Source organism: Corvus cornix, chromosome 6 (genome assembly GCF_000738735.6).
Source record: "Corvus cornix cornix isolate S_Up_H32 chromosome 6, ASM73873v5, whole genome shotgun sequence".
In the NCBI taxonomy this organism is placed as follows: Eukaryota; Metazoa; Chordata; class Aves; order Passeriformes; family Corvidae; genus Corvus; species Corvus cornix.
The window spans coordinates 28,159,300-28,178,417 of NC_046336.1; the positions used below are offsets into that span (position 1 = coordinate 28,159,300).

General features: G+C 40.6%; 1 long non-coding RNA gene across 2 annotated transcripts in view; it reads left to right on the forward strand.

Moving 5' to 3' along the window:
• The window catches only part of LOC109144760, a 90,676-nt gene that overhangs the window by 67,233 nt on the left and 4,325 nt on the right, over positions 1 to 19,118 (forward strand). For both annotated transcript variants that reach the window (XR_005602160.1, XR_005602159.1), the window contains exons 2-3: positions 2,363 to 2,433; positions 6,111 to 6,203. This is a non-coding gene — a long non-coding RNA (uncharacterized LOC109144760). The remainder of the gene's footprint in view (positions 1 to 2,362; positions 2,434 to 6,110; positions 6,204 to 19,118) is intronic.

A 19,118-nucleotide genomic window follows, 5' to 3' on the forward strand; every position in this document is an offset into this window, starting at 1 on the left:
GTGTTTCAGTAAGAGGGGATGGAGGACACCTGGTGTGAAGAGGCTGCTGAAGTCGCCTGGGTTGTTGCCATCTGCCAGCCACCAGTTCTTTCTCAGTGGTTTGGTGGAGATCATTCAGTGGTTCAAATGCAACTTCAGCCTTGGGACATCTTGGGTAACTTTCAGTCTTGCAGTAGATCTGTGGCACCAGCTGCCCTGGTTGGTGTAGCAGTTGGTGTAGTGTGGGGATTAAATATTAAGAACATTTCACTAGGCTATTTCCTCATTGACAGAAACATCCTTTCTAGAGGAGAAAAAAATAACCCTACCACCAAATATTTTTGATAAATGTGACAGGATTAGAATAGAATATTTCAATTTTTAGTTTCAGTATGAGATGCTTTTTTTCAGTGCCCTACTTTCTCAGCCTTTTTTTTCTAATGTTATTTTGTGTGGCTAAGAGAGAAGAGCTTTCTTGTCTTCCTCAAGTTATTTAGAGCTTTTCATTGACTAATGCTTTTTGTCACAAGTGACAGTGAAGGACCTGTTTGGTAATAGAGATCAATGGAGATGAAGGTGACATTTCAGAGCAGAGTTTTAAAACTAATGCATTGCTATTTATCTGACCAGGGCACCTAGGCACACTGGCTCGCAGTCTAAGAGCACCACAACACTCACTGCAACTTGTGTCCCTGCCCTCCTCCTAAAAATGCACATTTCCTGTTTCTGTCACTCTTCTCCAACCCAGTGCTTTTCAAATTTTTTGCTTATTTTAGAAAACTCTTTGTCAGTCTCTGGCTCTATGAAATTTTTATCAACAGACTTCTCACTCTCTTGGTACCTGTTGGCTGAAGTGGTGCTTTGTCAGCAAGTGATGGGTGACCTGTTACTGCACCCTGTGGTTTCGGCAGGGACAGAGCCTTTAGTGCTGGGGAGGTCCAAGGCCATGAAGGGTGTTACTTCCTTCTTATTCCCTGATGAGAAAAGTGTGGTGCTGGCATTGAGCAAGCTAAGGAAGTGTGATTTCATGCTTCAGCTCTCTCTCCAATTCCAAATGCACAAAAGGTACTTGTGAGAAGTGCTAAAGTGATAGACAGTGAGGAACTGAAAGCCCCTTTTTGATTGGAGAAGAGGCACAGTAGGAGCTAATGGTCATCCTATATTATGTACTGGAGCGATCAGCCTTGTGTGTACAGTTCAATTCCCAAACACATTTAGGATTTAATCTACACCTTCTTTGCTAAGAAATCCAGGAAGGGTGGCAGCTTTCAACCCTGCAGTGGTCTGAGACCACCATACACACAAACAAGTTTCAAAGCAGCAGTCAGTTTAAAGCCCTTCCAGTGCTGACTGGCTTTGAGTAAATATTTACTACTTTGATTCCAATTTCTGCTCTCTCCTTACTTGTAAGCTTTGCCATCTGTACCCAGCAGCACTGCCTTTCATGGCCTGTTTGCTTGACATCCTCCCCACTTAAGTCTAGAATAAGAAGGTCAATTTAGATAAAGCTTAATGCAATTATGTCTCAAGCACAATCTCAGTAACTTCTGTACATAAATGAAATGAAAACACGTTAATAACCTTGCATACATCCTGCCCGGCTGTCTCGCCCAGTGTCATGGCAATGCATTTAGTACAGACCAAGCAAGAAGAAGACAGATTGCTTTCCCAGAATTCGCTCAGCTAATGGAGAAAAATCCACCCTGATCTAAGCTGGCTCCAGCAGTTTCTCAGAAATATTAATGTCTCAAGCTCTTATGGCTTTAATAAAGTAAAATATAATGTATTACAATGGAAAACAAATTCCCTATTTCTTTTCTTCTGGCACTTGGTGCAGCTGATAGCTACAGTATTTGTTTCAAGCAGAGCATGCTGAGCTAATTATATTTCTTCTAAACACTGTTGATTTCTTGATTGCTAATGTGGTATTTGAGAGTCAGTGATTCTTAAATGTCAGCTTAAGAATCCATCTTTACCAGTCTGAACCCCTAAATGCAGATCTTGTTTTACCAATATTCCCAGTAAAGAATTACTCTACTGCTTGTCTGGCAAGTGAGACAAATAAAAATTTCCAAAGGCTGTATGTTTTTTTCTGCACCACATTTAATTGGTGGGAGCATGGAGACACAGAAACATTTTCATTAATGCTTCATTATTAATCAGTAAAAGATGGATGCAACACTTGAGGGAAGCACTGAATGGTGAATTCCCTAATCAATTTACCGTAGCTTCCTTTGCCCTATTAGTGTGAATGTTGCACACTGTGAATGTGCTCCTCCCTTAATGTGCTCTTTATGAAAAGGGAAAAAATCCCTGTAACTGAATAAATCTAAACTGGTTGGTAAACAAACACAAATGATATTATTTTTCTTGATTTTTCTAGGGTTCTGGTGGGCATGGCATTCAAACAGTTTTGGGATGATGAGTCACATATATATTGCCTCTGTATTTTTGGTAAGTTTCTTTTTCTCTTTATTTTGCTTGTATAACATTTTATATGTTATTTCTTTTTACATCTTGCAGTATTGCAATGTAACAGTAACTAAGCCTGGGTTTTGATTGGGGTACAGATATATTCAGATGTCCTGCAGTGCGGGTCTCCCATCATGAATCCTCCTGGGAGGAGAGCCTTCCTCACTGTTCTTCAGTGGCTCTCATTCCAAAACTTGCACCAGGCAGGCAGCTGAGCAGAGTGCAATGTCTCGAGCAGAGTAGCTAGGACTCTGAGGTGCAAAGCCATATTTGTGTGGGAAAAGGGAAGGGAGTGGAAACCAGTCCCTGATTGCTGGCATGAAAGTACTTAAAAATAAGTTTTGAAATCTAGCTATGCAAATTCTTATCCAGTCCTTGCTAAAAATCTACCTGTCTGGGAGTCTGTAAGGACTGGCCATGGGAACAGTATGTGAGTTCAGTTGCTCTTGTGAGCAGAACTCCTGACTTTTGGAACTTTTCAGAAAATACTGAAAAGTATTTTCATAAATTACGTGATTACATAAAGAAATCTTTTCCATTTCCACCACTACCAGCAGTAATGCAGAGACTCCTTTTCACTGCCTTTATTGAATCGAGACCTCTAGGCAATGGCAGAATGATAGGATGTGATGGATGGAGCTGTCATCAGACAGTAAACCATGGGGGTGTTACTCCTTGGGGTCTTGATGTGTGCCAAATCCTGCTGCTCCGCCCTCAGTTACCCAGCACCAGGGTAGATCTGCAGTCTGGGATCAGCCACAGTCTACTGGGGCCAGGCAGGCTGAGCTCTGCCTTGTCAGGAGGTCATGGCCTGAGTTAGGCTTCTCAGTGACCAAAGCAGCTCTCCAGCATCTGGTACCCATTACTGGATGCTGAAGACAGATGAATCTACTCTTCAGTCTCAGTTTATCTCCATCCAGTTTCCTGAAACCTTTAAGTTGTCACCTGGTTGAACCAAACCTCTCAAATGCTGCTGTCCTCCTGATGTGCTTGGTGCTGCACCTCCTCCTGCTGAGTATCTCTGCTTGGGTGCTGTCCAACTTGCTTTATTTTTTCTCAGCTGATGCATGTAAGCTAATTGGTTTCCTTGTTCATTCCGAGACATGGGGGAAGTATCCCATCATTCTATTGCTCAGTCAAGTAACATTCAGGCACCACAAGCCAACATCTGCAGACCTGCAACCCCTTTTAGGGCCTTGGATGAAAATACTGGGGAGCAGAGAAACTGAGGAATGCAGTTAAATTGAAGATGTGGCACGGTATAATCTCATCCAGCATGGAATAACACAGACTGAAAAAAAGAAAGCAGCATATCCTTTTGCTTAGATTTCTCTCTGGTAAGATTTACTTTCTCAGCAATGCAAATCAAATCAGATACATCCATGAGACTGTTTAGTGTTTCCACCTCAAACTGGAAGGGCAGCAGGTAAGAACTGGAATATTTATTTTCTGTTTAACTCTCAGGAGCACGTCACAAACCCGGGACCTATCATGATTGAAAGACCAAGTCATTAGATAATGACAAGGAAACCCCTTTTAATAAAACATCTGTGATAAAATGTGCATGCTAACCAGAATTCTAATAGACCATGAGTCTAACTCTCTAAGCTGTAATTTGATCATGGGGTAACCTCAAGCATTTTCAGCATTTTTTCAAAAATATTTTAAACAGACTCCATTATAGGGTAAGAGCTTTTGGAGAGAGATGATGTTTTGCTTTGGCATCAAAGGAAATGTTTGATAAAACACTCACTATGGTGTAAAACATAAGCACAGTTTCAAGCTACGATGTCTGAGTTCTTTTTTGTTTCGGCCTTCCCCTCCCTCTCCCTCTTCCCCTTTGTGCCAGGTCATCAGCTCTTTCCTTTCACTCCAGTTCCTCTACTACATTTTATTCTTTTCCACTGGCTAAAGAGGGAGCAAGGCTTTGTGTTGTTATTTTGATGCTTCACTGGACGTTACCCTTCCAGGTTTCTTAGTCAGCAAAGTCCCAGACTGTCAACTGTGGGTATCCTCCCATTCCTGTTATCCCAAGAAGCCCTGGTCTCTGGGACTATGCTGATGTTAGCAAATGAGGAGAAGATCTGAAGATGATAGGAGTTGGCATGCAGCTGGTGGTTGAAATCCACCCTGTGCACATTTTAGGAGATATTGCTTTGGGCAGCTTCTAGCCTGGTCCTGTAGGGAGCAAGCAGAGCACACCTTTCAGTTTAACTCTATCTGAAAGGGGCCTGGTTTGCCTGTCCTGCTCACTGCTGGAAACCAAAACACAGGGGTGTGGAGTAGCACAAGGGCAGTATGAACTAGAATGTTAACACAGGTTTCCTTTTCCTGTTTTTGCATTTCACTCTCTGTACATTCCATTATCCCTTGGTCTGGTCAAGGAGCAGTTTTTTGTCTCCCAGGACCCATTTGAACTTAATGAGTGTCTTCCTTCCAGAAATGAACTTCCCTGGCTTACCCTTCCTTCTTCTCGCTGCTCAAATTCCAGCAGGAAGAGAAGAAGAAAAGATGCTCTTCCAGCTTGGCACTAGCCAGGAAAGTCCCATAGACCCAGCTCTGGAGCACTTGCCAGCATATATAGGCAATATCTTCACAGGCAGAAGTCCAGACACAGGACCTTATTGCTATTCCTTTTTCAAAATCATGAAGTGTATCAAATCTCTTGATAAAGTAGCTCTTAAAACCAGCTGCAAGGAACAAATTCCTTTCTTTAAATCTTAAATTTAACCTGATTTTAAAATATTTTTCTTCAATTTAGCCTAAATAAGGGAAGTTCATCCTTGTGTCTAGGAGTTCAGCCATAGAATGAGCTCTGGATGTACAATCTTGGGATAGGAAATAGCAAATGTCCCCACAATTAAGTATCAGTACTCTTTTCCTTGAGCTATTGCACCCTGGGAATCCTCCAAGTGTCATAGCTCTAGAGTTGAACATATTTTTGTTAACATTTATGCAGCAATATAAATACATGGGTTTGTTTGGGGGTTTCTTTTCTGCAGCAAGTCAACACATACAACTTTTCTCTGTTGTAAATCTACCAAAAGTCCTCAGGAGACCTGGACTCACGAGGCTCTGAATCAGAGGTGCTTACAGGAAAAGCTTCTTCATGAACATAACTTGAGTGGCCTGCTCTAGTGATGTCTGTGAAATTGCTTGTACAAAGGGGAAGATTGGAGAGGTTTCACACCTTGACAGTCATTGCAGGCCTCTGTATGAAGCACCTTTTCTATTTGCTTCCTTTTCTTGCAGGCCTTCCTGTGAGGGTATTCTTCTAGCATGGATCCAAACAGATCTTTTACATGTACAAAATCTCAGGTACCCATTTTAGATGTAAACAGCAAGATATGAAGAGTGTCACAGCTACATGAAAATACAGAAAAAGGAATAAAACATTAACAATAAAACAACAAGAAGAGTCAAGGATCTTTGGGAATTGCATCTTATGTGAAAGTTACAGTGTCATGATCCTTTGTGGGTGATAGTCATACTCAGTTATTTTGCTTTTTGGAACAGCTGTTGACATCTTTTGATGTATGCCATGTAACAATTCTCTTTATATTTCTTTGACTTTTGTTTCCTGGCCACATACTGTACATGTGTACTGTACTGTGAAACAAAGCTCTCAATCCCTGAAAAGAAATTTCCTTTTCTTTCAGTTCTGCTTGTGGAATGGAAGATTTATATGCATTGAACGTTGTCTGAACAGCCATTGAGTAAAATTCACCAAGTGGCACCACAGTGTAAAACCTGTAAGTATTCTCTTCAGTTGGCTTGCCCATATCCAAAGAAAATGAAGGGACAAATAAAAAGCAAAAACTTTAGCTGGAACCTCCATCTAAATAATGATTTTGTCAAAAAAAAGAATTTCCTGAATCATCGCTTTCAAACAGAGGTGCAGCCATGAGACAGGGGCAAAACCTTTGGGATAAACAGTCTCTAACTCTCTGTGTAACCCAGAAACCAATTAGAAATATTACAATAATCAAAGCCTTAAGAAACTCCAAAACCATTTGTTGCTCTATATACTTTTTCATTATAAATGCTGTCCCTTAGCAATTCTCTAGGACAAAACCTGTGCCTTTGTAGTTTAGTGAAAAACTATTAGGAATACGTGAAATGAGTATGGAAAGTTACAGGTGTCCAAGCTGCCCATTCCCTTGGTATCCCTGTGGGGCCCAGGCTCTCTGCCTCTCGACTGATGTTTTCCTCTGCACAATCATATATAAAATCAGGCAGAACTTGGGTCTAAAGTACCTTTATTAGTGTTAAATTGGATTATTTAAACTGTTATCCAAACATACTTAATTTGGCAATTGTGTTTTCCTAAGAGCATGGGTTTGGTTTAATTTGTCTCATTTCCTCCTGTTCCCAGCTGTCTCTAATTTTACTATCAATTTCTATACTTTTATGGTGACTCAGATAAATATTGCTAAATTACTGAGATTTCATAAAAGCCAAACAGGTAATACCATTAACCTCAGCCAGTCAAAAATAATCCTATTAAATTTCCAGTCAAATTGCCTTGTAATGAATGTGCAGTGAAACTCCCAAAAATTAACCATTTCACTGCAGATTAGTAAACCACCAAAAAACTGAGTATTCTTCTTCATCCATTGCTGTAACAGCCTGTCACCACAGAGGTGCCAGCAGCCAGTGGATGGTGATACAGGGATCTTCTGGTCTGAGGGCCACACTGGTGATTTCTAACACTAGAACCTGTGTAAATACACAGTCATATTTGCACTGCTTGTCTCTGGCCACAGGAATGGCTTTTCCAAAAGCCTTGAAGGCCAATGAAATATTTTTTTTTTTGGCTCTTTTATTAGCCTCAATGCACAAATGTTTTCCTACATTTTGCATCTTTCCCGTTCTGAAAAAATCCAAGATTTTGATCAAGATATACCTGCTCTCCTCAAGACTCTATAAAATTATTGGATTAGGAAATTGAATCAGCACAAAGAATTTCCATGTGGAGATTTCTATTAGTAGCTTTGCATTTTTATTAAAGCAGGATAACTCTTAAAGCCTCAGAGGTATTGATGAGCTGAAGGGCTGAAGGAGAAGCTGGTTGGCAATTTCTGCTCTGCAGGGGTTTTCTAGGGGCTGAGCTCTGGCTGATTAATCCTGGATCATGGGAGCTGCATTGCATGATGGCTGATCCAACTGGCGCCTGTCAGAGCCTCTGAATGATACAATCCCCTACAATCTGGCAAGTTTTGTTTCTTTAGGTCTCTCTTAGGGCTTAGCATCTCTTAGCATAATTGGGAAGAAACACAGCTGATGTTCATAACGTGCAGTTGTCCCCCCAAAGCCCCCAAGGCCCTGGATGATAGCTCAATGCATCAAATGACCTTCATCTTGGATGAAAAATGTGAAATAATTAGCCTGAAGAACAGCATGTCTGAGAAAATGTTCCAAATGCTCCAAATTCCCAAACCTGGCAACTACTGCCTCCTTTTACCAGGAGACCACTCCTGGGTAGGGCACAATTCATGGCTGTGAAAAGCTTTTGGATCTGGGTCTGGGCCTCAGTGAGGGCTTTGCACATCCTTCCCCCCTTCCCAGTGAACTCTCCACTCCTCCTGACCCCAGGGCACTCTCCTGAAGGAGCAGCTGATAAGGAGCAGGTGACAGGCTCAGATTCCAGGCAGCTGTTCCTGCTCTCTTCAGCCTTTTTTCACCCTGTTCCTAGCGAGGAGCAGCTCAGCCCTGAGCTTTAGCAGCACTGTCTGCATCTCCAGCACCTCTGAAAAAAACCAGGAGAGGGGAAAATATCTGGAAAAATAAATACATTAGGAAAGGAAGTTAAGAGAACTGCCAACAAGAAAATAAATGTACGAGGAAGGAGATGGAGAAAGAGGACTGAAAGCATGAGAGAGGATAAAAACAGATATAAAGAGTAAAAAAAAAAATTAAAGGAGGAAAAACCTCAAACCGACCAAGAAAAAAAAAAAAAAAAAAAAAAACCACAAAAACCCAAACCAACTAACCAACCAACCAAACACCCCAAAAAACAAAAAAAACCCAAAAAACCCAACCAAACAAACAAAAAACCAAACCAAACCAAAAAACCCCCAACAAATAAATGGAAACATGCTGAGGAGGGGTATGAGCTACCCAGGAATTTTTTATTACACTACTAAGGGAATTCAGCAGAGAAAAAAGCATGGGAAATACTGATTCAGGACTCTCTCTTCCCCTAAACTGTTTATGACATGGATAATCAATGCCCAGATTGTTTCTTACAATCTTTTCTAGCAAACACATTTTTATTTTGCTTGAATTATACCTCCATTTAACATATCTTCTATTATTATTCTTGTGGTAAGTGCTGTTAGTTGAAGACACTGCTGTGCTTTCCTTGAGTGTGATTTTTGTCTCTCTCTGATTCCTATTCAATATGCCAAACTGCAGCTGCTATTACTAGTGGAGAAATGTGGATTTGGTTAACTGCTGGAAGTAAAGCAGCAAAATCTGCCTGACGGTTGTGCCTGCAGAACAAACACACAAGGCCTCTAAAACATCTCTCTGGGATGGGAGCAACAAGGAAGAGAGCATAGTTCCAATCTATTTAAGTAGACAAGGATAGTACTTTCAAGGTACAGTGCTATCCATTTAAAGTATCCCCACCAGCCTATTAAATAAATCCTTTCTTTTAGTACACAGGGCAAAATGTACAAAACTCTCTTTTCGCAACCTACAAATCATGTGCAATATCTCTGCATTCTACAGCTTCCACCATGCCCACAATGTTATTGGAGCCCAGCCCCTGTGTAGTCATTAACCAGCATCCCCCTTATCTTTCACCGTGGCTGGAAAAAAACCCACTCAATTAAATTCAGAATTTATTTTACCCGTAGAGAAACGAGCAGCTCCAAAAAATGTCGTGGTTTCCAGAAATCTGCATGTACTTAAAGTATGCAGTTCTTTGGTTTCTTGAGGGCTACATAAACACAACTGAACTGATGAACCTCTGCAACTGAGAAATACTTTTGTTCATAACATGCAAAGGTGATGGAGAGGAGACACCAACAACTTGGCAAAGTGCTGAACAGTCAGCTGGCAAAAATCCCCACCTTTTCACTGCCTTCTGATTTTCATAAAAGTTCAGAATCCTATCTTTGGGTTTACTTCAAGAATGACAGAAGCATTCTGGTTTAATTATTTTTTTCTTTTTTCAGTTTTTAGCCTTAACAAACTTATTGGCCAGCGCATTCCTCATTGCATAGAGAGAATTTGTGTACTTACTCCTCCCAGATTTATGAGTATTTTGAAACTCACATATTTAAACAAGAAAATAAAACCTGTCTGTTATGTGTCTAATGCCACAGGAACTGTCAGGGCCTTAATTCAACCTTAGTTCTGATACAACTCTGAAAAAGCGCCAGGGCCTGGTTTCTTGTAGGAGCTCTCTGCAGCTGAGAGCTGACTTGGGGAAGTGCTCAGAACCAGAAAAGGACAGCGTGACACTGTCTTCCCTGGAGCTGGACTGAGCTCAGGTATTGCCTGCTTTATGTGCTGCTGGTTTTGCTTTCACTACAGTTTCCAGGGTCCCTGCCTGACTTGAGGCTTGCCCTTGCTCCAAGCCCCAAGCAAACCTCCAGGCACATGTGCCTAATCTAAAGAGACAAGCTTGGGAAGAATTGCTACTACACACTTGAAAATACAAGGCAGGGGAAAGTAAATCTGCTGTTTAAGGTACTATTTGACTCCTAGTTCTACCTGAGGTGATATATGAAGTCTAGGGCAGAGGAGAGAGATGAACCTTAACCTTCCATTCAAGTGCATTTAACCATAAAACTGTCATTTGTCATGGCATGTATGATGAATGCACAAATACAACTGCTTTCCACATTGTTCCTCGTGGAGGATTTTACAGCCATGACACTGCACAGGAATCAACTGGCTTGATTTAGTTCCCTACATCTGCTGTACAGCCTCCTCAGCATTGTGAGGAGCCAGCCCTGAAGGCTGACATGCCTCTTCTGAGACATCATAAAAATGCACGTTTGTGTTTGGAAAGCTTTGTGGTGGGAGGATGTCAGGGCCACTGAGATACAGATCTTTAAACAGCTTTCTGAAAGCTGCTTCTGCAAAGTCTTTCTTTGCAGTATTCGAAAGCTCTCTTAAAAAGGGAGCATCAACACTGGCTGAAGTGAAGAAATTAAATTAAAGCATGTGCAATAGTAAAAAAGGAAAACCCCAAAACAAAACAGATGCCCTAGAAGGGAGCTGTGCCTCTAAGCTTTGTGAGTTTTAGACAGACTGGATATAAAGCATACTAAAGGTCTCAAAATACTTGGTGCCCTAAGGGATTAGTAGACTTTTGTCAGTAACTGTGTCACATAATTCCTGTAACACCTACAACCTTCCTGCCTTTATCCCAGGGCTGATGTGAACTTCTGAACTTCCTGGAGACAATTAAACATTTTTCTCTCTCTTCACTGGGCCAGTAGCTGAGTTCCTGATGCCTATCCTTGCCTGTCTTCCATATCTACTGTTTAGATGGAGGGGTGCTCCAGAGTGGGTTCTTTCAAGGAATCTGCCCATGCCATGCAGCTGAATGCTTGCAGCATCCCTCCTGGCTGCTGACTGCACTTGAGAAAGGAGGGAGATATGTCACCATCCTGTGCCTGGGCCAGCCTGGCCTTGGGCAGGGCCATCACTGAGGGGAAGAGACCTGGTGGCTGAGGAGCATGGCCAGGAGGAAGCAGGTCTTGATTTAACTGCTCTGGAAGGGTTTGCTTTTTTTTATTTTCTGGAGCATAGATAGGAATGAGGAGCACTGTATTAAAATGTTAGAACTTTCCAAGAAACCATAATTAAAGGAGCAAACATCAGTCTACTCTTCCCTTTAGACTGGTACCACATGGTCATTTTGGATTTTATTCTGCTGGTCTATTTTCTCTAGAGCCCTACCTTCTTTTACATCCAGCAGTATTTTCTTTCAGATGCTGTAGTTTAACACCTTCCCACTTCACATTATGTGGTATTCAAAGCTTTTTACATTATCTTATTGTAACTTCAAAAAAGGCAAGTTATTCTGCATGTCAAAGGAAATAGCTTCCATCTACTGCTGGGGCTGAAGGCAAAGGTTTGTAATCTGTCCTCCACTTTATTAAAAAACATAAGGCATCAACCTTCATGTAGCTCAAATACATTTCCTTATGTGGTGACAAACCATGTCTGATACCGTAGAATGAACTTGATATGAATTTCTATTCAGTGCTCTCAGCCTGCTGAATACTACTTAATTCTCCAGTGCTGTGTGATTGAACACACAGATCATGGAAACAGAATGCTTGCTCAGCCTTGCACTGCTTTGCTTTGCTCTCTCGGGGTGTTTTGTCGTGATATTTTTTCCTTCCCATGCCTGAGGATTGAACATTACCTTCCATGACCAAGAAGAATTTAACTCTCAGACCTGCCTTTGGTCCCAGGATTGCACAGCAATTTGTCTTGGCAATAGCTCAGCAAATGTCTCAGCAGCCACCCCAAGCTCTCTTTACATACATAAGTAGAGATGTAGAAAAACTAGAAGCCTTAATGCATCTGAGATTTCTGGTTTGGACTGTCCCCAGGGGCCTTCTGTGGTGGTGGCATGAGGGCTCTTGTGTCACTGCTTAGTCCAGGGTCTCAGTGACACCCATGACTTGGTGACATCCATGTTCCATCTCTTGGCTCTCAGGGATACATGACTTGCTAGTCTTGATATCATTAGGTTTTTGACACGAAGTACTTAGGGCCAGAGACCTGGGACACGTGCCTCGGGATTTAGAGCAGATATTAAAAAATGAAGGAAACCAAATGATTTTATGTGATTGGGACAGAAGCTGGAGAAGAGTTGGAGGTTAATAAGGGAAAGAGATTTTCTGTTCAAGGACAAGGCTCTTACTTCTCAAGTGAATCCAAGCTATAAGCTTTTCTATAGCAAATCTCCAACTGTGTACATTTATTTCTGAGCTACCTGCCTGGTAGGTTTGGTTTTAGCAGTTACAGCTGGCCTAGAGGAATGTGAGGCATGGACAATTTACAGGGTATCAGTGCCCATGTCTCTTTCAGGTGCTGGGATTGGAGAATTGTTTTATGTTAGAGAGGATAGAATTTCTGCATTCTCTGCCATGCCTTGTGCAGATTAAAGGGAAGATAACCTGTCCAATCATCATTCTACGCTCAAAAGCATAACTGGAATAATCCATGACTGTAGGTTCCGTAAGTCTCAAGGAGATCTGCAGAGGAAACAAATGACCCACATTAAAAATGGATAATACTTCACAAAATTGGTACCTGGGAGCCATGTGGCTAAACTAGCAGTAAAAATGACCCATTCTTTTCAACATGAATTTGGTTCTCTGTGGAAGTATAGAAAAGAGATTTTTATGCTGTTTTACCACCTGCTCCTCATCCCTGGGATCTCTGCATTCAGTTTTGATTTATGAGGGAAAGTGGGGGGAATGAGATGAATTTTAACTGGCATATATCAAGATCATAGTGATTTGGGGTTTTTTTTCTCCCAGGGTATATATTTTTTAAAATCTATTTTTGTAAAATAGCAAAATTTTTACTTCTTGTAAAGCCGGAGAATTTTTGTTTACTCCTCTTCCAATGTTTTGTAACTGTGCCTCTGTCAAGCATCACTTTTGCTAAAGAATAAAAGCAAGTTATTTGATATATGGTGGGACTTGTCAGCAGATAATTTGATCATAGGTCAGCTCAAGTGTTACAGTAATTTCTTTCTTATTTATGTTAATAACTTGTACGAATGTGTACAACTGTGCCCATGGGTGTATTTAATACTCTCAAAAAATGTTAATTTAACTGCTCTGGCATCAGACATGCTGGGCAACAGTGGAGTAATTTTGCCATTGCTCTTCAATATGGGAAAGAGTATGCTGAACCCATTATAAGGTCATTAAAAAATAGGAATAATATTTTGGCAGGTTTAAAAAAAAAAATAGTCTCACCCTTATGGAAAGCGAGGAGCCTTAGTGTGCAATTTGTCCTCAAAACTTAGGTCAATGAACTGCACACTTCAGTCACTGTGGAGCAATAACACCAAAGTCTATTTATCAGTGCCCCCCAGGAGGAAAAAGTAGGAATGTTTTAGAGTCAAAGTGTTGCAAATGGGATCCAACCTCTCCATGTGGGGGGAAAAGAAATTCAGTTATGTGTACTGTGAGTATATTTTCCTGTTTAGAGCTGAGAAATTACATGTACAGTTTTTAGAGAGCATCTTTTCTGGACCCAAACTCGTTAAGAGGGATAAAAATGGAGATGAAAAAGGCAAAAGAAATAAATAGAAAACTCTGTTTCTGTGGATGTAACTAGATTAGCTGCCATTGAGTTTAATGACTGATATTTTTAGGCAATCTGGGAAATTTGGATATAATTGACATAAGGACTCAATCAGTGGTTAACACCCCTGGTCTTTGGAGATAAAATTAGGTGCAGGTTCTTTACAGAAAACTTTGTGAAAAAATACTATTGAAAATTCTGCTGAAGTGTTTTATCTCTTCTATAAGTTTTATTATAAAGACTTTTTGTTATAAACTCTCTGTTTATTACTAAACCTTTCCTGTACTGTGGTCTTAATGTAAAGCTTATCGTTTAAATTTTCAACTCAAACTGCATGTCAGGGGTAATTATCATTTTTTAGGTCTTGTGAATAGAGATGTCTAGTGAATTGGAAGAGCAGAGTCTTTATAAAGACTTAGTTTTAAATACAAAATCATTGTGTGTTTTCCCAAACCCCCCACTTTTTCTCACAGTAATGAAGTTTTTAATATTTCTCATTAAAAACATCCTGACGGCTAGAAAATACTCTCCCAATCAAGAGGTCAGGAAAATGAGAGAGAAAGAATGAAGAGCTCCTGCCCTGGAGATGCCTCTGTAGATACTAAAAATACAGCAGGCCTCTGGGGTATTTTGTGACTAAAATCTGCTTTTGAACCTTCTTACTGAAAGTCTTGTCTAACTCCAAACTAAATTTGATTTGAAACCATATCAAAGAAAGTATTTTTAAGAAATGTTGTTTTTCCTTCCATCCTTCCATATCAAGAGAATGTGGACTGCATGTCAGAAATGGAAGTCCAGGGTGGAGAATATATAAAATTTACAGAAGTGTCTTTTCTGGAGAATAGTGCCTCTTGTGTTACTCTTTTTTTTTGGCTGTGAAAATTATGATACAGACTCAGTATTTAAGGAAGCACCTTTGCTGGAGGGTACTTATATCATGGGGTTTTTGTCTTTAAAATGAGAAAAGCTTTAAAATTATCCAATTTCAAAATTCTATCATCTTTGAACAAGTTTAGAATTCTAGTTCTCCCTAGTGTCCCTTCCTTTTACTTTTCTTTTTAATATACGTGACACCTATATATATGCTATTCTTTCAAACTCTCTATAGTAAATATATGATATTTTTTACATTAATATTAAATCAAAATCATTTTGGACACTGGCCTTTGCACTGTCCCTCATATGCACCTGGAATTACTTAATTATTGTAGAGAGAGATATTTTACTTGAAAAATGGCTAAATACAAGAGCATTAAACTATACTAAAAAATAATAAATTCTATTTAGCCTGTTTGTTTAGACAGCTATGCTTCTGAATGGTTTCTTAGCACGGATAGGAGGCTTCCCAAGGCATGAGTTACTGCCCAAGAGGTGTGGATTTTGATCCACAGTTCTGGATGTGCTCCAAATGGCACTGTTTGATCAGAGGAACGAGCTATTATTTATAAGAGAGAGCTGAGTGTAGAGAAGTTTCAGGATGAATGAAACATACTCATCTGTTTCAGGGGTGTATAGTTCCTGAGTTACACTTGAAAGAAAAAAACCCGAGTTTATACAATAAAACAGGGTAATTTGTATTTTCACAGTTATAGCTAAGGACTCTTCCATAGTCTTTGAACAAGCAGTTGGGTTTAGTCCTGGCACAGCCCTGGTTGTTGGCTTGCAAAGATCTTGTCCTTGGGGAGATCATTCCACACTTCAGCGTTTCTTCCAGCTGGTTCTGGTCCCACAGTCCCTGTGGTTCATCTGGATTTCTGCTTTTCCAGAGGACCCAATGTGCACTTTTTCCTGTGTACTGGATTGGTGGCTAAAGAAACAGGGCAATTCATGCAGCTGGTGCCCTTGGTGTGACCTGGGGATCCTTGTTCACACAAACCCCTGTTCCAGCTTCCTCAGGCTGGCACGGAATTAGCTAAATAATAACAAAGTCCCACAGATTCATTGCAGGACCTAATTCAAGTCTAATTTACTCCTTTATTGATCTTATTTGGTGTAGTTATCTTTAAAAGTCAGGTCCCTATTTTGGATATAAAAACCTCATCCTTCATAGTTTTTCTATCTTTGCTCCTGCTTCTTTATCACCATTTATCTTTATCAGTTTCTGTGGCGTTATGTCCAGAACAGTGCACAACAGAGGAACGAATCCAGTCTGTGATGAGAGAGTGAATTCCATCATGCATGGATGCAAAAATTAACAAAATCATTTGTTCACTCTCAGCATTTCTCACTTTTAATGCTGTATTTTTTAAGATATTGTGTTACATCTTTATTCTAGCTTTCAGAAACATAGTGTTTTCTCTATTTTTTCTCTTTCTTTTTTTACAAGACACAGTGTGCAAGATACATACTATACATATGAGAAGAAGGGTAATGCACACAGAGGGAGTTATCATTCTAAAAGCAGGATGTCTGTTTGCTCTGTCCAATTAGCATTAACATTATGCTGCTTTAAGTGCTAATGAACGAGAACTGAAATTTCTAATTGTGATGAGACCTTCTACAAGAGGATAGGTAAATAGTGAATATTAAAGGAAAATACAATGTTACCTTGCACCTGAAGTCTGCTTACTATTATTATTGGGCATGTTATTAGTCATCATCATTTATCCAGCCACATATTCTCTTTTTCTCGAATGACAGAAAACTACTTCCTCCACTATATGAAGAAAAGACTTGTAGGGCACCTACTCCTGTCCTAATGCTCTTGCTGTGAGTTAAAACCAGCTAAATGTAGATTCTGTGCTGCCCTGTGCTTTAGGGCCTCAACCAGCTGTGGCTGATGAGTAGGATAGAGCAAAACCCTTACCAACAGCTGACAAGATTGGAGGTTAATTCCAGTCCTTAAAGGAAAATTGTGACTCCTGTCCAGTTCTGGAGTCTTGAAAAAGATCCTCCAGGACTTCTTGCTTTTTACTGTCTCTTCTGCTCTTTTTTTTAATCTCAGGAGATTGTTGTGGGGCTTGGTGGTTTTAGTTTGGCAGAGTGACGTTTTCCTCAATCCTTTTGGATCTTGATGCATCAGTCCTGAGGACAGTCTGCTGCAGGATCCAGATTATCCATTGAACAAATAAGCACCAAACTTGATAACATCAAGACAAAGAAACACAGCTTAGCAGAAACTTATGCATGATAATTTTCAACAGAAATCCAGGACAGTCAAACAGACTTGATATTGAATTTTAGAGTACCCAGAAATTAGGTGCCTTGACTCTTTACTATTAATAGATCTGTCAGACTTTAAAACATTCAGATGAAGCACCAGTGTTAATTAATAGCTATGTGCTATTTATTCCAGCTCCTCCACTAGAAACATTGGCAGTCTTTGAGAGAAACAGGAAAAGTTCTATTTTTAAGGCAGGACTGTGACAGAGGGTGGTGCGTGTCCAACACAGAGGGACTGGGGCTGTGCATGGCTGATGGCAAGCTGGGACAAAGGTTCAAGCAAGAGGCCTGGGGACAGCTTGGGGAGCAAGACTAAGGAAGAAGCAGGAGCTGGAGTTATGGTTTAGTCAGCGAATACTCAGCTTAACTACCAGGGAAGCAAATAGGCCCGGTGCTAGGGCTAAAAGTGGGGAGAGGCACACAGAGCTCAGGGCAAAGCAATACCACCCCTTCACAGCAGCGTGTGGTGCCAGATCTTGAGCTGCTGTTCAGGAGCACAGCGACAAACCCGGGGCACAGCACAGCACAGCACAGCCAGGCCTTCTGCAGCTGCCCTCGCTCCTTACGCTTGGAACTTGTAATCAACAGCCAAAGGTCCCAACAGGCAAATAACATCACTGTAAAGTGCATCAGCTGGCAGATTCCCCAAATAACCTTCTTCACCACAGCTGAGAGGGCAGAAGAATGGATTTCAAGGGTGTTTATTGGATGTATTCATGCTTTCTTCTCCTAGGGTAGTCAACACCTTTAGAAAAATTCAGTATTTACACACCGAAAGGGCTTTTTGATGCAAAGCAGCTGTGGTAGTATGAACTAAGCTTTCACCTTTTTCTCCTGGCAGTTTAACCTAAAAGTCAAATATTTAAGGCACAGAATGTTGTGTTTGTAATTGTGCAGCCCAGCTAGATGTTTCTACTAGCATAGTACACTGGCTAACAAAACCTCCTGTGAAGAGACATACAGACATCAGAATGAATTACCACCTGTGTTCACTGAGCTGATACCTGCCAGAAATGCTGCTCTCTGTGAAGGTATTAGTTGTCATTTTGGGGAAATTAAGTCTCAAGGGCAGGAGCTCGAAGCTCATCTGGTGTTGGTATCTCCCTGTTGAAGGGTATTGAAAAAAAAACTAAAAGGGAAAAAAAAAATCTCCTCTTATTCATGAGGAATCCAAGAAATTGAAAGAGTTAATGGCTGGATCTGCTGTCCCTGGAATTGCTGGAACAGCTCATTGTTGGTCCAGCTGAGCAGGAGTCAGGTCCTGTGTGACTCATGCAAGATACTGAATGGGCCCAGTATTGTCTAAAATTGATTCTTGCACTACTTCTTCCCTCTGCTCTCGGGCTAAAGGGACGGTTCATTTCTGATGAAATTGCCCTACTTCCCAGCCTGCTCTCAACCACCCCTGGAAGCCCTGCTTCTCTTAGCTTGCTGCCACGTGCTGCAAATCTAATGATTTACAACATTAAAAATTACAGCCTCCATGATTCACGTTGCTGATGCTCTTATATTAATGTCTAATCACTGATACACATTTTACAAAAAGTTGACAAATACGTCAGGTTATTGAGGCTCATTTTAGCTTTGGCTATGGGTGATTTAATACAGAAGGAAATCAGGTTAGGGAAAGCTCTGAATATGTATTTTCCAGGGGGAACAAAAAAAAAAAAAGTCTTTTCTCGCCTCCTCTCACTGCTTCTCAGTCATCGAGAGAGAAAGAAATGATGAAAATGACACATGAGCTGCTGCAAAGCCTAAAAATAAGACAGCTTTTATTTTATATTTGGAAAGGGAGATTAGTTTGTTCTGTGGCTATTTTTCCTTTTTCTGTTTTTTTAATCTCTAAACAAGGTGGCATTTAAAGTAGACACTCACCACATCAAAAGAGGCAAACAAATTTATTGCATTTTATTGCTGGTGAGGTGGATAATGGGAAAAGATGTGAAAAGTGAGGGAGAGTGTGGGAAGTGGGGGCACTTACAGGGAAATGCATTTGTGTGGGTTGGGTTTAGCAGTTTGAGACAGAGAAATACTTAGACAAATTGCTTTGCATTTACACAGAAATGAAGAATAGCCCTTGTCTTGAAAAGGATTACATATGAGCCATTCTTGAAGCTGGTATTAGGTGGGCAGGACTGAGGATGCTGCTGGCAGGAGACAATGTGGAAGTGCTAATTAAGGCCAGACCAAATGGGTAACCTTCCAGG